Consider the following 19,254-nt stretch of genomic DNA (forward strand, 5'->3'; position numbering starts at 1 on the left):
ATGGTACTGGCACAAAAACAGAAATATAGATCAATCGAACAGGATGGAAAGCCCAGAGGTAAACCCACGCACATATGGTCACCTTATCTTTGATAAAGGAGGCAAGAATATACAGTGGAAAAATGACAGCCTCTTCAATAAGTGGTGTTGGAAAACTGGACAGGTACATGTAAAAGTATGACATTAGAACACTCCCTAACACCATAAACAAAAATAAGCTCAAAATGGATTAAAGACCTAATGTAAGGCCAGAAACTATAAAACTCTTAGAGGAAAACACAGGCAGAACACTCTGTGACATAAATCACAGCAAGATCCTTTTTGACCCACCTCCTAGGGAAATGGAAATAAAAACAAAAATAAACAAATGGGACCTAATGAAACTTAAAAGCTTTTGCACAGCAAAGGAAACCATAAACAAGACCAAAAGACAACCCTCAGAATGGGAGAAAATATTTGCAAATGAACCAACTGGCAAAGGATTAATCTCCAAAATTTACAAGCAGCTCATGCAGCTCAATAACAAAAATACAAACAACCCAATCCAAAAATGGGCAGAAGAACTAAATAGACATTTCTCCAAAGAAGATATACAGATCGCCAACAAACACATGAAAGAATGCTCAACATCATTAATCATTAGAGAAATGCAAATCAAAATGACAATGAGATATCATCTCACACCGGTCAGATTGGCCATCATCAAAAACTCTAGAAACAATAAATGCTAGAGAGGGTGTGGAGAAAAGGGAACCCTCTTGCACTGCTGGTGGGAATAATGTAAATTGATACAGCCACTATGGAGAACAGTATGGAGGTTCCTTAAAAAACTACAAATAGAACTACCATACGACCCCGCAATCCCACTACTGGGCATATACCCTGAGAAAACCATAATTCAAAAAGAGTCATGTACCAAAATGTTCATTGCAGCTCTATTTACAATAGCAAGGACATGGAAGCAACCTAACTGTCCATCAACAGATGAATGGATAAAGAAGATGTGGCACATATATACAATGGAATATTACTCAGCCATAAAAAGAAATGAAACTGAGTTATTTACCTACTAGAGAATGGACTTGAGGATGTGGGGAGGGGGAAGGGTAGGCTGTGACAAAGTGAGAGAGTGGCATGAACATATATACACTACCAAACGTAGAATAGATAGCTTGTGGGAAGCAGCCACATAGCACAGGGAGATCAGCTCGGTGTTTTGTGACCTCCTAGAGGGGTGGGATAGGGTGGGTGGGAGGGAGGGAGATGCAAGAGGGAAGATATATGGGAACATGTGTATATGTATAACTGATTCACTTTGTTATAAAGCAGAAACTAACACACCATTGTAAAGAAATTATACTCCAATAAAGATGTTTAAAAAAAAAGATTAATATGGAATCTCAAAAGACCCAGAATAGCAAAAACAATTTTGAAAAAGAACAACAGAGCTGGAGGCCTCACATTTACTGATTTCAAAACTTACTCTAAAGCTACAGTAATCAAAATAGTGTGGTACTGGCATAAAGACTGACACATTGACCAATGAAACAATAAAGAGCCCAGAAATAAACCCTTGTGTATATGGTCAAATGATTTTCAACAAGGGTGTCAAGACCATTCACTGAAGAAAGGACAGTCTTTTTAACAAATGGTGCTGGGAAAACTTGATATCCACATGCAGAAGAATTAATTGGACCATCACCTTACACTATATATGCAAATTAACTCAAATGAACACAAAACCTAAACAGAAGAGCTAAAATTATAAAACTCTTAGAATAAAACATATGAGAAAATCTTCATGACACTGGATTTGGCAATGGTTTCTTGAATATGACACCAAAAGCACTAGCAACAAAAGAAAAAGTAGATAAACTGGACATGAAAATTAAAAACCTTTGTGCACCCAAGGACAAGAGAATGAAATGATAATCCACAGAATGGGAGAAAATATTTGCAAATCATATATCTGATAAGGGATTGTTATCCAAAATATATAAAGAATTCCTACAACTCAACACTAAAAAAAAAAACAAACGTGATTAAAAAATGGACAAAGGATTTGAATAGACATTTCTGTAAAGAAGATACACAAATGGCAAATAAGTACATGAAGAGATGATCGATACAATTAAGCATTAGGGAAATGCAAATCAAAACCAGAATGAGATACTACTTCACATCCATTAGGCTGGTTATTATTATTAAAAAACAAACAAACAAAAAAACACCAGAAAATAACAAGTGTTGGTGAGGATGTGAAGAAACTGGAACCCTTGTGCATTGTTGGTACACAGAAAGGCTGGTGAAGCTGCTATGGAAAACGGCATGACAACTGCTCAAAGAAATTAAACACTGAATTACCATGTTCATAGCAATGCTTAATTGGTGTCTGGAATAGTCATGTTCATAGACAGGAAGTAGAATGGTTGCTACCAAGAGCTGGAGGAATAAGGGAATGAGGAGTTAGTGTTTAAGTGGGTGCAGACACAGACATAGAAAACAAACTTATGGTGATGAAAAGGGAAGTGGGGGGAGGGATAAATTGGGAATTTGAGATTAACAGATACTATTATATATAAAATAGATTAACAAGGACCTACTGTATAACACAGGAAACTATATTCAATATCTTATAATAACCTATAATGGAAAAAGATCTGAAAAATAACAGATATGTGTGTATGTATATATATATATGTATATATACAAAATAGAATCACTTTGCTGTACACCTGAAACACTGTACATCAACTATACTTCAATAAAATAAAGAAATTAAAATAATAATATTAATAAAAACTCATCCCTCCCTAATTATTTTACTAGATTTCACCATTATCTACATTCTCGAGGGTGCTTGTGCCTTTTTCTCAGTAAGATGAAGATGCTACATATCAGGGCACTGTGGGGTCGTGTCGAACCTCGACACTGACCATGGTGAGAGTGGTAGGACTACTCACACCACAGAAATTGGCAAAGGTTACACCGCAGGGCTTCCACCTTCACCCCAGAGAGGCCGCTGTTAAACATTCACCATTAGACCCACTGAAGCAGGAAGAGCAGTGGTCTGTGTAAGAGATGATGGCAATTTGAATGAGAGTGGTGGAGGAGGAAGTAGAGGCAGTGGCGTGGTTCCACGCGGCTCTAAAGGTGGCATCAACAGAGGTTGCTGATGTACTGGATGTGAAAAGTGAAGTAAAGAGAGGTATAAACAATAACCTCTAAGGTTTTGAACTTGAGTCTGGATGTACAGCCAGCCCTCGCTATCAGCATGTTCCGTATCTGCAGATTCAACCAACCATGGATCAAATTCCCATGGATGCAGAAGCTGTGGAAACCAAGGGCCACTGTATATCCATTTCACATGAGGAACTTGACTGCCAGGGGAGCCTGGTATCCCCCGTTCTGGCAATAATCACGTACTAGACGTTGATGGCAACTCTGAATGTGGAAACTGCATCAAGTCAGGACTTGTCTTTATTTTCCCAGCACTTAGCACAGTGCCTGGTATACAGTAGGCAGTCAGTATCCAAGGCAGTCATACCCATGACAGAATGTTATCCTATATATTTGGGCATCTGCATGTATTTGGGGGTTTACGAGAAAAGCCATACTTATTACATCTTGAATATAGCAATTACCTCAATTGACTTGAAAGCTATAGCTGGAAAAAACTGTCACTTTGAAACACAGGGTTTTATAATTAGTCCTACATACCTGGTGAGTTATGCTCATTGTCACTAAAGATTGCCTTTGTGGGGAATTATACACTAGAGCAAGGATACTTTATTTTTAAAGAAAACTAGGCCAAGATTTGTTTTGAATTAGCATTCCCATTATAATACCTCATTTGGAGCAAATGGGAACAAAAGATTTATTTATTAATGTAAAATTCAAGTTTAACTTTAAATGTCCTCTGCCTTCTCTGACCATCCTTCCAAAGTAAATGTCTCCTCCATCTGCAATTTCACTCCATTTTATTACTTGATTTTCTTTAAAGCAGTTACCACATTTTAAATCAGCTTCACTGTTTATTGGCTTACTTGTTAATTGCCTGCTTCCTCCATACTGTGTGAGGATAGAGACCTTGTCTGTAGCAGGCACTGCTGTAGGTACAGCACCTATTACAGTGATGGGCACATAGTTGGTTCTCAACAAATATTTACTGAATGAAAGCATTATGTAACAGATGAGCATAGAAAGGGACAGGAGGCCTGAAAGGTAAGAAGGCATTAAACAATTTATTGAGTTAGCACTACATCACATTTTATCAAATAAACAGCTACCCTACTGAGGTCTACTCGACAGAGCTTTGTGAATGAAACACATCAACATCGCCTATTTGACCTGCTGAAGAAAATCTTCTTGTTTGAAAGGTAGGGGATAGCATGCCTCTGCAGAATTTTGGAAAGTCTTGTAATTTGTTGCAAACACCAGAATCCACTCTAGTTAGTTTTGAAAAATGAATTTACTAGTAGTCATTAGGTAGCTCATAAAATCTCCAGTAGAGCTAGAAAATTGAGCTTGGAGGCTACCCAACTGGAAACAACACACAGAACACACCGGAGGATGGCTCCCTAAAATGCCATGTGCCCCAGGGCCACACACACACACACACACACACACACACACACACACACACACACAGGCAGCTTGCACGGATAACACTGTGTACTGGATGTCACAGGCTCAAGCTGTTTCTGTCCCTGCAAAGCGGAACGCAGTTGCAACCACTGCCTCCAAAGCATGGATTCTAGATGGTGACTGCTTCCTCACATCACTTTCTTCTCAAATGAAGTCTTGGTCTCATTTCGGTTAACCTAATGTCAGAATCTAAGGCACATGTAGGCCTCAGGTAAAGGAGGCAGAAACTCCTTCCTGGGAGAGGCTGGACTCATACTGTGGAAAATTACCCAAAATAGGAATGATGGGAATAGAAGCTGGGTCGACAAAAATAGGACATTGGCCACTACAGTCCACTCTTTCTTCCATAGTCCATAATCACACCTCCAGCTAGCTTCGCTGCCACCAATAACACCACAACGACCATGTCAACATAACCCAACTCCCCACTGTACAAACAAAAGTGTACTCATCGTCTCCTCAAAAGCAGAGAAGAGAAAGTCTTGTCCATGACCACATCCAGGTTCAAGTCCAGGATCTCCATGAACCACCTTTCTCCTCTAATTCTCTCGTGAGCACATCTGTGTTCTGAATGCAATGAACTAAACCATGAATTGAACTAATACACTCTATATGAAAAAATAGTAGAGGGAAAAAATGGAAAATTCTAAATGCATACATATTTAGAAAACACAGTAAGAAGAGAAATATGGGTAGACACCATAATCCTCATTTCTACGTGGGTTCACAAGGACATGGCTGATATTTATGACTCCCACCCTCCACTGGTCGTTCTATGTTCTCTTTGTCAGCACCTCATGTAGTCGGGGTTCTTCCCTTCCCTTGCAAATTTGTCTTTACCTAAGTCCCTCAGGTTGACTTACACTAGCCTTCTTAAACCATTGAGCCCTGGACAGTCCTGCCTATGTGAGACTGCTGTAGTCTTCCAATAGCTTTCACAACAAGCGATACTGTCCTAAAGGGCACCCCAGGAGAGGCAACACAACAGTCCCTGCTCCCGCTGGCTATTAAGTACATATTTTTCCTTAGTAATCAAGCACAATCACCCCAGCCAATCCCCTTTTCTTTTGTGCCTGCTTATCCAATGGCATCTGCATGCTTCCCTCAAACACCTGGGAGGCTGGCTCAGCTCCAGTTCAGTGGAACTGTTGTTGGATGCCCTAGTGGAGGCATCACTTCCTTGGTTACTTGGCCTCCATACCAGCAGAGGTCAGTATCATGGGGCTAGGAAGCAGGTATTATGTTGGTAACTAATTAAGAGTAATAGTCAAATGTGCCATTTCCACTTGCACTTTTGGGTCCCCTGACACATGCTTTGGCCAAGGGAGAAACTGATTGAATGTTACATAGTGGAAGAGGTTTTGCTCAAATTTGTCTTTGCAAAGTCTTACCAACAGCTTATTGTAAATAAAGCCACTGTAAATGCTCAAGTATCATTAATTATCACACTTAACTACTCTCCCACATGAACTTGTTTTGCCTTTGGGATTTTTTCAATAAACAGCTTTCTAGAATTCCAAGGCATCATATTTCAATTTGTAATGATGGAACCAACAGAGGATGAATCCATAGAAATAATAAGAGTCCTATACTGCTTGTAGAAATCAGATATCTAACTGGAGAAGGGGAAATGGGACATTAGATCTTTTATTCCTGTCATGTTAGAATAATGCCCTGTAGTAGGCAGCTTAGCCTCGATTGATAACAAACAGCCCCCATATCTCAACTGTTTTTTTCTGATCACATTACATGTTAGCTTCAGTTTAGCTGTGACTCTGCTTGCATCTTCAATCCAGGACCAAGTTGGAACGGCAGATGTTGCACATCTTGGGACATGAAGCTCATGTGGCAGAGGGAAAAAAGAAATGAGAAATGGCAGAAACACAGGAAGGTTCTTAATATTTTGCTCAAAAATGCCATGCATCTGTTTCACTCACAGTGGCCAAAGCAAATCAGACGGCCTGATGTGGGGAAGGGAGGATCTTGACATCAGTGGGTGGGGAAGTATATGTAATACCTCACACATAACTGGGGAAAATACCACGTGCCCTAATGCTAGCATTTACTCCACTCAAGGCAGAGCAGTGTGATTTACACTGAAACTACCTTTAAAAGGTGTTTTAAGCTTTTCAACTGATTCAACTAAAATAGATTTAAAAGAAATATATTTTCTTGGGGCCATTCCATTTCTTGATATTCTTCTTCCATAAGAGGCTGTAGTCAGTAAGTTTTTTTCATTTTTTTTTAACTGGTATCATAATTTCAGTACGGAAGTGCTCTCCAGAGCATCAAGAAGATGTTGACTATCAGTCTCTATTGATACATCATAAAGAACCCCAGGATTTAGCCTAGAGAGTTATTGCATTCATGTTCTGAAAGGTTAAGTAAATTTCCTGAGTGCATGGTCATATTAAGTGGTATATGTTGGGTTGAAACCAGACTTAGATATTTAATACACTCACTGTTCTTCCTATTTTATAGTGAAAGACACATCCTGGTTATTTTCCTATTACTCTGTGAGTTTAAAAAGTTCTATGATTCTCTGTGCCTTTAATGATCTTAACTTTCCTTTGAGGCTCTACTTAAAGAGAAGCCTATGTCCTTAATTATGTCACCATGGATGCTGCCCTGGTGAATTCTGCTTCAGGCTTATATGTTTGATTACAAGCTTGGAAGAGAAAGACTTAATATGATGCTTGAACCAGCTGCTACTACAGATACCAGCAATATGTTGTATTGTTTCCATCAGAAATTTGGGTATTATATTTCATTGATTCACTGCTCTGAGTTGATCTAAGAGTACTCGTAAGATTCTATAACAGGTTTATATTGATTGAATGTGTGTAAGAGATAATCAGCAAGGAAAATGCTCAAAGAAATCAAATTGTTCTCCAGCTATTAACATGAATTATCTTCCTATAAAAGATATATGTTATAAGGGAATTTTTTACCTTTAGCTTTTAGCAGGCGGTTGATAATTTACCTTAACTATATTACATAAAGCACTTTGGGGAACTGTTTGCACGAAGGCATGGGCTAGAAGCTGCATCTAGAATCTATATTTTAAAATACTCTAAAGGAATATCTCTTATAGACTTTACTAGCCAACATAATCCACCATAGGAATTTTTTCTCCATGAGGAATAACCAGGAATCTTAGTTTAACATATGTATTGAATTTCTAGAATTATTTTAGCCAGAAAAACATCTACAGTAGATACTTTGTCAATAGGACTCAAAGTAGCCTATGTAGCCCCCAGGTTTGTTTTGTTTTAAAAGGAATTTGAGGTGATGAGGAACTTGAAAAAAATTATTCTAAATGCCATCTGGGAAAATACACACATGGGAATGACCTGGAAAAGGTAGAGGGGTAAGAAAAGGGATAAGGAAGTAAAGAAGAAAGAAGACTTGCCTGCCAATTATTAAAATATACCACAGAGTTACAGAAATTAAAAGCCAGTACTGAGCCAAAATTACAGAGACAGATCAATGGATCAGAATGGAGTACCAAAAGAGTGACATGGATATATGAGAATTTAGTATACGATCAAGGTGTCATCTCAAATATGTGGAGAAAACATGGTTCACTAAAGAAATGGTATTGTGATAATCAATAAATGTTTCAGAGGAAAATGTTTGGATTTCTCTATCACTCCCGGACCAAATAAATTTCACATGGATCAATGATTTAAATATTTAAAAACAGAATTAAATATAAAAAGTACCAATCATGAGTTGGTATTTTTATAAGGTAATCTCCTTTGAATTTCCTGTATTTGCCATTAAGAACCATGTTTCATCAAGATAAAGACTACCTTTACTTCAGTCGCCACTACATCCCTAATACCTAGCATAGTATCAGGCACACTCAGAAAATCGTTGTCAGATAAAGAATTTATTATTTGCCACATATGATTAGACACTACTGATCCTTAGTGGGGGACCGCATACCCATTTGTCCTGTTTAAGACACGTATGGCTAGGAAGGAATCTAGGGGTGAACCCTCAACACTATGCACAAAAGATCCATGAAAAAGACAATGTAGTTCTTAGGTAGATTGTTGGGGCAAATAAGACTTGGGTAGGCTTTCTATCACTTAGCCAGTTACTCTGCAATCTCCAGTAAGTCAGTTCTCCTGAATTACTAACGTGCTGACATACTGTGATTTTTCCCTTTTCTATTCTCATCTGATTAACTGAGGACTTAAGGCAAACCGGAAAATCATTCTAGATGCTGATCTACTTATACCTGAGCATCAATCTGTTTTTAACCACAAACATTGGTGTTTGAAAGGTACTGTGGTCCAAAGTTCCCACCATTCCCCCTGTTGTAGGTCTCTATCTATGTCCTAGAATATCTATGATGAGATTGTTCAATATAGCATGCTCTTGATGATCAATTGCCATGGAGTTCATTAAATATGGTAGAGCAGAACATATCACTGTTATCATTATTGACTAAACTTTCTGAAGATGCATCATAATGACAAACAGAGAAAGCCGAAATTCCTCTGACACTATGACAGCTGAAACAGAGTCAGCTGTTATTTCAACATATGAGTTGTAGTGGGTAAACCATGAGATTTGGACCCAGATATATGCAGTTCTAAACCCTGATTTAAACACATATGACAACCACCAAGGATTTTTTCTTTACTTAGAAGATTCTGTTGAAGGCTAGTTCTCTGCTGACCTAGGACACCGGGAACCCCAGATATTGTTAGACCACTTCCTGGTTTGGTCCCCACCCACTGGCACAGAGCCCTGCCTCTTCCCTTTAGCCAGGCTCAGAGGGAGGGAAGCAGTGTTAAGAGGGGTGGACATAAAATAATTCTCTCAAGCCCATTCCAGTACAAACCAAATAATCTAAAGGAGGATTCATGTAGGAAAACAAGTTAATACAATCAACCAGAGTGAAGGGGTAAACTAGAGAGTTGGTAGAAAAGAGAGGAAAGAACATAAGCAAAATGGTTTCATGGTTCAAAGGGCTAGATCCTTCCATTAGACTTGAAATCAAGTGGGAGAACAAGTATAATTTCAAAAAAAAATTTTTTTGGTAGTAATGTGGCCATGGAGATTTGGAAAAAGCAATTCAGCTAGCTTTTGTGATGAGGGAAAGAGATAAATCTCTAGAAAGGTCACTTATGAACTAGAAAAGAGAGATTAAAAGGAAGAGAATTTTTAAAGCCCAGTATAGGAAAAAGAAAGAGTAAGAGAGGAGAAGGAAATTAGATAAGATGACATTTTGAAAAAAGATAAGCTTCTAAGAAGAAATAAATCCTTTCTTTTGTGAAAAATCATAGTGGGGAAATTGCCAAAGGGATGGGGTTTTCTACCTACTTCACAAGGTGCTTTTTGCACAGTGCCCCAGGCACAGAACCCCTTAAAAAGGACCCTCCCCATTCTTCACACCTGATGCCTTCCTCCAGTATGAGCCCCTGAACTCAGACAACTCACCGTGAATTGCATCAAGGCCACATCGTGCCATTTTTCAAGGCCTGTGAGTCCATGGAGATTATGGTTGAGTGCTGAGCAGTTATTTATAGACTGAAAGGTCCAACCATACCCTTCTTCACTTCTTTTATTCTATCAGCCAGTTAGTCAATGGCTCAACATGCACTGAGTACTCCCAGTGCCCTGGCCTTCAAGAGGTTAGGGGGCTTCCATCCTCAAGAAGCCTGCCCTCCAGGTACCCAGCTGCCTTCCTGTTTGGAGGGAGAAAGATACCTAGGGGGGGTGGTTTCCCCATCTCTTCTTTAACATTCCCTCTCTCAAGAATCCCTTTCCATCCAACGTTCCTCCTCTCCCATCCAAACTTGCTCTGAGAAGAGAATTTACTGTGTGTGGGAGAGGATTAGGGGAGCGGTAGAGCTTTTCTGCACTCTCAAATCATTTCAAGTAGCCTCCTTCTCTTACCACTAAGTCAATCTCAGATTTTTCACTTGGTGCTTTGAGGGTTCCACCCTTCAGCCAGTGGCACCATCTGACATGAATGCTGACATATGCTATATCAATCAAAACCATGTCTTTAGTGGAAAGGAGCCCCCTAGCCCACCTTGCTGGATCCCAAGTTCAACAGTATTACACCTAAAAGCATAGGCTCCTCATTCATTCACTACCACATTAATTCAATCAGCTGATTCTCAGAGAGTAGGACCCTGAAGGGTGGAAGAGGGGGCAGAGTGTTTTCTAAGAGGGAGATGGCAGAGAGGACAGGGTGGGAGGTAAGGCACTTTGGAGATGAGACTTAATAACAGCCAGAGCACTTGGGTACTAGGGATAGGTGCTTGGAGAGTCACTGACAGAGAGGAAAAGATAAAGTAAACCTTAGAACCAAAATGAACTTTGCCTACCTCTGAACCTCTATGAGGCCCTGCTCGGTATGTAGTCTGGAAAAATGCAAAGTCAAGGCAGATCCTATAAACCCTATGTAGACAGGAATTGCTGCCTGCCCTGTCCTCTAAATTGGTATAGGGCCAAACTAAATTTGGAGAAAGTTAGAAAATGACAACTTACTGAATCCCATGTCTATGGTGTCATCTTGCTCTAAGGCCTCCCAGAGTTTAGGATGTCATTATATGTTAATAATTTTATCAAGGCCTTTTAATAAACTGGAAGAGAAGTTTCAGGAAGAGTATACACACGTATACATTTGAAATTAGACTTAGTTCTATCTCTTTCTGAATTTCAAGCCATATATGGAATGGATCTCAAATTCCTTTACCTGAAGGAAAAAAAAAAAAAAGAGTAGCTTCCATGCCACTGTTTACTCCTCAAAGAGGCCCAGATGGGCACAGAAGTCAAGCTCCTCAGAAATGTGTGTACCAGAAAGAAATGTGGGGATGGGGAGGAGAAACCCATTCTCCAAGTCCATCAATAGCCAATAAAAACCTAACGTAAGCCACATATAAAAATGTAAATTTTCTACTAACCACATTTAAAAAGTGAAGATAAAAAGGATGTGGTACACATATACAATGGAATATTACTCAGCCATTAAAAAGAATGAAATAATGACATTTGCAGCAACATGGATGGACCTAGAGATTATCATACTGAGTGAAGTAAGTCAGAAAAAGACAAATATTGTATGATATCCCTTATATGTGGAATCTAAAAAAATGATACAAGTGAACTTATTTACAAAACAGACTTATTTACAAACTTATTTACAAAACAGACTTATTTACAAACTTATTTACAAAACTCACAGACATAGAGAACAAACTTATGGTTTTCAGGGGGAAGGGAGGAGGGGAGGAATAGGGATTTGGGGATTGACATGTACACACTGCTATATTTTTAATGGGTAACCACCAAGGACCTACTGTAAAGCACAGGGAACTCTGCTGAATAGTATGTAACAACCTAAATGGGAAAAGAATTTGAAAAAGAATGGATACATGCATATGTATAACTGAATCACTTTGCTGTACACCTGAAACTAACACAACATTGTTAATCAACGATACTCCAATATAAATAGTTAAAAAATAAACTGGATGAAATTAAGTTTAATAATATATTCTATTTAACCAACATATCAAAAAACATTGTCATTTCAATAGGTAATTTAAATATAATCTAAATATAAAATTGAGTCATTTTACTTTTTTCCATGCTCAGTCTTCAAAGTCCAGCACGGATTTTATACCTATAGCACACCTCAACTCGGACTATTCACATGTCAAATACTCAATAGCCACATATAGGCAGTGGCTACCATGTTGGACCTTTCAGTTCTCTAGACTACAGGCTATCCATGATGGAATAAAGGTAGACAGGAGGCCCAGGCTCGTGTTCCAAAGTCCGTGACTAGCAAGGTGGCTTTGTCACGCATGCCAGTGGTTCTCACCCTTTTTTGAGGTGGCACTCTGATGTGTCACCAGCAGTTCTGAGATTATGCTGTGAGTAATTCGGTACTAATTGGTCAAAGTACCAGCAATTATAAACAATTTACAGAGGACTTGCAAGATTATCTATCTTGTTCACTTGTATTCTGACACTTTTTTTTTTCTTGAGTGAGAAAGAAAAGGGTGTGTTTACGGCCACTGTAGCAGAAACTGTGTATAACCCTTGCATATGCCCACGCGGTGTGTTACCCAGGTGGGCACCTTCATTTGTAACTTGTTGCAGGAAAAAGAGACAAGTACAAGAGATTTTCTGTTAGGTCCAGCACTTACTATAATGCCTTGCACAAAGCAGGTTCTTGATAAATATGAGCTAAATCAGCAAGACCCATGCTCAGTGGACCCCTATCCTGATAGCATTGCCCATTTTACTATATTCCACAAATGAAATCACAGTATGCTTTGATTCCGAACCCCCAACGTTCCTTTCTGTCATAAAGTTATAAGATTCTTTGTGTACTTGTAGATTAAGGGGTTCGAGAGCAAAGACACTCAAATGGTGATACTTCAGATACTTTATGGACAAGGTATTTTGGAGCATTTAGAGCTTTCCGTGTTCCTTAATTCTTGCTACTCAAAGTGTGGTCCTCAGACCAACAGACCAACACCTGGGAGCCCCAGGTGGCCCCACCCCAGACCCACTGAGTCAAAATATTCACCTAACCGAGATCCCCAGGAAATTCCCAGACAGAGTCGAATTGAGAAGCAGTGCCTTCATCAGAACTCCTGGGTACTCAGCTGAGTTGCCTGTGCTTAAGGGAGGCCTTTCCCTGTTGCCCATCTGAGTAATGAGCCTGTTTCAGCTGTTTCTTCTGGAAATGTACACAGTTCCCATAGTGTAAAACGGTGAGAATCCATCAACTTGGAAACCAGTCCCAGGCCAGGGACTGGTTGGTTCTCTCAAATCATCCCAAGTATGAGACAGTACCTCCCACCATCTCAGGGTTTGGGGGAATAGATCTCCATTTACCACACCCTACTTTGGCTACTATGGAGTAGACCCTGAAAATCTTGGAGACATTCTAGTGTCCTTCCCACCCCAAGACAGTTATTGCCACCTGCTGCCTTTCATGCTCCACTCTTGACTCGCTAACCTTCTGCCAGGTCCTGCTACATCCTTGGTTGCAACCAGATTCCTAACTGAACCCAGGACCCCCGAGACCACTCCAGTTCACCCTGACACAAGGCTAGACAGCGGGCTGCTGGGAAGGCCAATAAAAATGTTACAATTTCTTACTCAAAATCCAATAGTTATTATCCAGAGTCCTCTGACAGCTGAAGGGAGATAAAAATCAAATAGACATGAAGACAAACTCACTCTTTTCAGGCAGGACCTGTGTGATAAGAACAGCTGCCAAAGTGAGGCAAGTCAATTAAAGAAGGCAGCCAGCCCTCAAATCATCACCTATGATGATTAAAAGAGAGGAGGCAGAGAGCATAAAATCTTTCTTGTAGAATGATGGCAATAGAAAATCAGCACAAGATGAACATCACAATAATACATGTTGTAGGCAATAACCTCCTGCTGATAACTAAAATTAGAGGGCAAAAGTATGCTAAGAAACAGAATATTTTCACAGCTTTAATGTATCCTTGCCCAAGATACTTATTAATTACAAATGGGGAAAATCAGCAGCTTGACAGTGGAGACACCCGACAGACACAATCTGAACTGAGTGATCAGAGTTAGGACATGTGGCTATCGTTTCCTCCCTGTCATGACGCACAGAGGAAGTCACATCTCTTCGGTGGTATTTTTGCCAAAAAGGCGTAACTTCAACATAATCCTGTGTGGCATTGTGTTATATTAAGGTATAGATTTGGTCTTCATCCTGGTTTCTGGCACAGAGTTCCTAAAACCCTTGGAATTGTCGAGTAATAGCATCTTTTGTTATTTATAATGAGCCTCTTTCAACCACACCTGAGTTTATGCTAATGAGGTGACTCTTTGTGGGTTCCTAGATGGCTTCAGGATAGGGCTGGTTGCCAGAGGAACCAACCATGTGATGAGAGAGTTGGAGCGTTCAGCTCCCTCCTCTGACTTCCGGGTATGAGAGGGAGGAGAGAGGGGCTGGTGAAGAGTTTGACCACCAGTGGCCAGTGATTGAATAAACCATGCCTACATAATGGAACCTCCATAAGACCCCTCAACAAAGAGGTCTGTGGAACTTCTAGGGTGGTGAATGCATCAACGTGCTGGGAGGCTGACATGCTCCGAGATGACATGGATGCTTCACACCTCCCACTCCGGTATCTTGCCCCATGCATCTCTTCCATTTGAGTTGTATCCTTTGTGATAAACCAGGAATAGTAAGTAGAGTGCCTGGGCTCTGTGAGCCATTCTAGCAAATTATCGAACCCAGGGAGGGGTCATAGGAACCTCCAATTTGCACCCAAGTCCGACAGAACTATGGGTACCCGGGGCACCCAACACCTGCCGCTGGTGTCTGACGTGAGGGTCATTCTTGTGGGACTGAGCCCTCAACCTGTGCAGTCTGATACTAACTCTAGGCAGTTAGTGTCAGAATTGAATTGATGACCCGTTGGTGCCCAGTGAGTTGGACAACTGGGTGGTGTCGGGGGGAAACCCTGAATATTTAGTGTCAGAAGTATTCTGTGGTTAGAAACAGGTCTTAGGGTCATGACAAGCCGAAACTGAGGGACTTTCTATAAAAAACTGGCCGGTATTTTTTGCAAGTGTCAAGGTCATAAGACACAAAGAAAGGTCGAGGGATTCTTTCAGAATGGAGGACATGAAGGAGGATATTAGGAGACTTGAAAACTAAATGCACTTGGGATCCTAGTTGGACCCTGGACCAATCAAAAGGACATTAGTAGAAAAACTGGTGAAATTCAAATAAGACATTTGGATTGGTTAAGGGTATTATGACCATGTTAATTTCCCCATTTTGATATCTGCATCACGGTTATGTACAATGAATATTAGGGGAAGCCGGGTGAAGGGTGTATAGGAATGTTGAATTATTTTTTATAGAATTTTTATAAATCTTAAATTATTTCAAAATGAAAAGCTAAAAAAAGGGTTTCTTAAAACACCTCCAAATCATGTTGCTGTGACATTATGAAAACTGTAGAGGTTTTAGAAACGACAAACCTGGCTTTGAATTCAGGCTCAGTCACTTGCTGGCTCTGTGACCAGCGAGCCACTTGGCCCTTTTGAGCCTCAGTTCCCTCATCCATCAAATAACCCCCACTCTGTAGCCTTGTTTCGAGAATTGGAGATAACGTGTATTAACCACGGAGCACAGTGGCCATCACAGGATCTGGTGCTCGAAAAATGTTAAATTGTTCATTCTTAATAAATCTCTCTTAATGGCTCCCTAATGCTTACCAAAAAAAGTTCCTGTTTCTAAACATGACTTTGCAGCCCCTTTGCCGCGGTTCCAAACTGCCCCAGCCTCACCTTCCCAAGGCACCCCCGGCCCAGCCATCCTAGCTGACCGCTCACACCTTGACACACCCTGTGTTTCCTCCTGTATATGCTCATACCATTTCCCCTGGATGCATTACTTGTCCCAAGGAAGGTCATAGTACAAAGTTGGCAATTGATCAGCCAGTGTCCTGGGTTTGAATCCAGCTTCATCAAGGCCTTAGTGACCCTCAACAAATCCTCACCTATCCGTGTGTCCATGTCAAAATTGAAAACTCCATGAAGTGGGATAACAAATAACGCCTCACGGGATCAGTGGAGCCTGTGAAAGTGTCCTGTAAAATGCAGCCTGAACCCAGAGGCACTCAGCCTTAGCTGCCAAGAGTAAGCTGAGCAGTTGTTTTTCTTTTAATACCAATAATTTGATGTCAGCCTGAGAGACTTGTTTTTCTTTTTTCGTTTTTTTTTTTTTTTTTTTACGTTGCCCAAGGGATTCTCTCAAGTGAAGTGAAGCCAGGGTGAACTACTGATCTTAACTTACTGCTTCTGAAAGAGTGGCTCCCAGACCAGCACCATCAGCGTCACTTGGGAAAGTATGCACATTTTCAGTAAGAGCCTCACAGTCCATGTTTTAACATGCCCGCAGATGACTTCAACCCACTGCTAAAGCTGGAGGGCATGTGTCTTAATTTTTCATCTTCTCCATCTGAGAAAATCTTACACTTCGTGGCCCAACCCAAATATCACCCCCTCTGCAAGGCCTTCTTACACCGTAGTCAGAATCTTTGGCCCAGCCTCTCGGAGTCTCACTGTGGTATCATCTCTCTTACTTATCACAGTGCGATGTCTTATCCGAAGGCTCCGTTACAATCTTTCCTAAGATGTTGGGAGTTATTTAGGGGCAGAGTCCATATTTCTATCCTATTCCTCAAAGTGCAGGTCATAATACGCTGTGTGCAGAAGCTACTTATAAAAAAATGTTGAATTGCAGAGACTTCTTTAAATCTCATTGAGGAAAGAGTTGTGTGAGGACTAGGTGACAGAGAGAAAAAGAAAAAGAAAGCTAAGTAGGTAAAAGAAAAAAAAATTAATGTCTAAGATATTCTTCTTCATATAGCAGCTAGTACGTAGCACTTGCTCTAGCCCAAGGCCTGATCTGACTACTTTACTTACACGGATTAGCTCATTTAAGCATTACAACAACTCTATATGGTAACTATTGTTATTATGATTTTACTGACGTGGCCACTGAAGCACAAAGAGGTTAAGTAACTTGCCCAAGGTCACACCGTTTGTAATTGGCAGGTAAATTTGAGCTCAGGTTTTCTGGCTCACCCTCTAGGCTCCTAGCTACTCCATGCTACTACCATTTGTATGGCAGCATGATGTTATTGATTCATATTATCATCCATAGGCCTGTCTTCTGTTTTACCTATATAAACTATAGATAACAGTCAACCATCAACCTTTCCTTATCCAATTCTCCCTGAAATGATAATGGCAGACATTTAGACAATGTTTTCTATGTACTGGCTCTGTTCTAAGTGCATAGCAATAATTTAATTCTTCAGCAAGCCAATGAAACAGATGCTGTTATGATCCTTCATTTCCCAAATAAGGAAAGTAAAGCACAGAGATGTTAAGCAACCTGCCCAGCTCACACAAATAAGTGAACGGTGGATCAGGATCTAAACGAGGGTCTTCAGGGTCTATCTCTTTATTACTTTGCCATGGAGGCTTTCTCTGTAGGGGGAGTTTGGGAGACATGGTCTTAGAACTAAATTTTGTTACTGTCTTTGTTACATTATTACACTCCTCATAGGGTTGGTATGAGAAACATATTGCAAATAAATAGAAAGCACCCAGAACAGAGCCTAACAGGTAGTAAGGATTGTGTTCACCGATACTGTTTTGCAATTTTAGATAGCCCATCTGGCTTATCAGATCACAATTCTGGCCTCATAAGCCCTGTTTGAAAATCAGGATATTATGACCTTTTCCCTGTGGGATCCCAAGTAGCCAAGGCCATGGCTGACTCTGCCTGGGGAAGGAAGGCAAGCCCACTTTCGGTTTTCTTCCCAAATTTCCTGAGAGGAATGATATGAAGTCACATGTTCTGTTAAGGACCTTGAGCTTGGACTTATGTAATGCCGAAGTGTGGTTATGTGAAGCACAGTGTGCGCCTCTAGCACGATATAAACAGCCATTAGAACGACCGATATAAATCTGGGTATCCCAGTCGACGTGTGGTCACCACCTTCCAAGTGAAATAGCCCACCGCAATCCGTGGCTGTGACCCTCTGCCCCAGGGCTGATTAACTAAGGCCAAGAAGTCAAGGCCACCAACAATGTCAGAGTGGGCAGTTCTCTACAGAGCACTCATCTGCCCTCAGACTCCAAGCTCCATAGAGGATGGTCTGCCCCATTTTATTCTTATGGAGTAGGACCAAACCTCAGCACCCTATCTTTTCTTAAATTCACCAACTTTGTGATGGATCTGCTGACCTTACAACCTAAACTTCCCTGCCCCTTAACCACCATGCCTCTCAACCAACAACGATTAATTTTCACTAGCCAAAAAGAAAGAGTATCCAATTTCTATCATTCCATTGGTTCTGTAAGCAGCTTTGAGCAGGAAAAAGCTCTTTGCCGCAAACAGCTCCTTGCAGGAGGCACTACCTTGTCATGTCACTAACCTTAAACCAGGCACCCCCCATGCTTTACTCATCTCCAGCCCAAGCTCACCTTTCTAATCTTTTGATCAGGCAATCCTTTGTCTAACTTGTTGCTTCTTTCCATAGATCAAAGAAATAGAAACGAAAATTAAGCAATTAACAGATGAGCAGATCTCTTCCCTAGCTTCCCCTTCAGTAAGCTCGCGAACCAACTGTGTCAACAAGGTGGCATCTAAAGAAAGACAACGAGGAGTCCACAAGCCTGCACACGGTGGGGGACGGTGATGACTCCGGCTCCCTGTATCTCAATGACCGACTGAGATGATTTCCCTGTTTCCCTTTAGAAGCTTCCATGGCCGAGCAGAATCTTTGGAGGTGGTTTTTGGAGGATAATGAATCCACCATCTCCCTAGACTGCCAGCATTCTGATTACAGGCATCTTTCCTTTCTATCACCATTTGTGAGTTTGATTTTGTAAGCAGCAAACGGTGGGACCCAATTCAATAACAGTTCCAGTTAAAACTTCCAGCAACTCAGGTGTGTTCTTTTTTTTTTTTTTTTTTGTGGTATGCGGGCCTCGCTCTGTTGTGGCCTCTCCCGTTGCGGAGCACAGGCTCCGGACGCGCAGGCT

The 19,254-nt window shown here is 40.7% G+C and overlaps 1 long non-coding RNA gene across 1 annotated transcript in view; it reads right to left on the reverse strand.

The window, feature by feature from the left end:
* LOC129392143 (uncharacterized) overlaps nt 1–19,254 on the reverse strand; it is a 140,438-nt gene that overhangs the window by 70,000 nt on the left and 51,184 nt on the right. The gene's annotated exons all lie outside the window — the stretch shown is intronic.

This window comes from Physeter macrocephalus, chromosome 5 (genome assembly GCF_002837175.3).
Source record: "Physeter macrocephalus isolate SW-GA chromosome 5, ASM283717v5, whole genome shotgun sequence".
NCBI lineage: Eukaryota > Metazoa > Chordata > Mammalia > Artiodactyla > Physeteridae > Physeter > Physeter macrocephalus.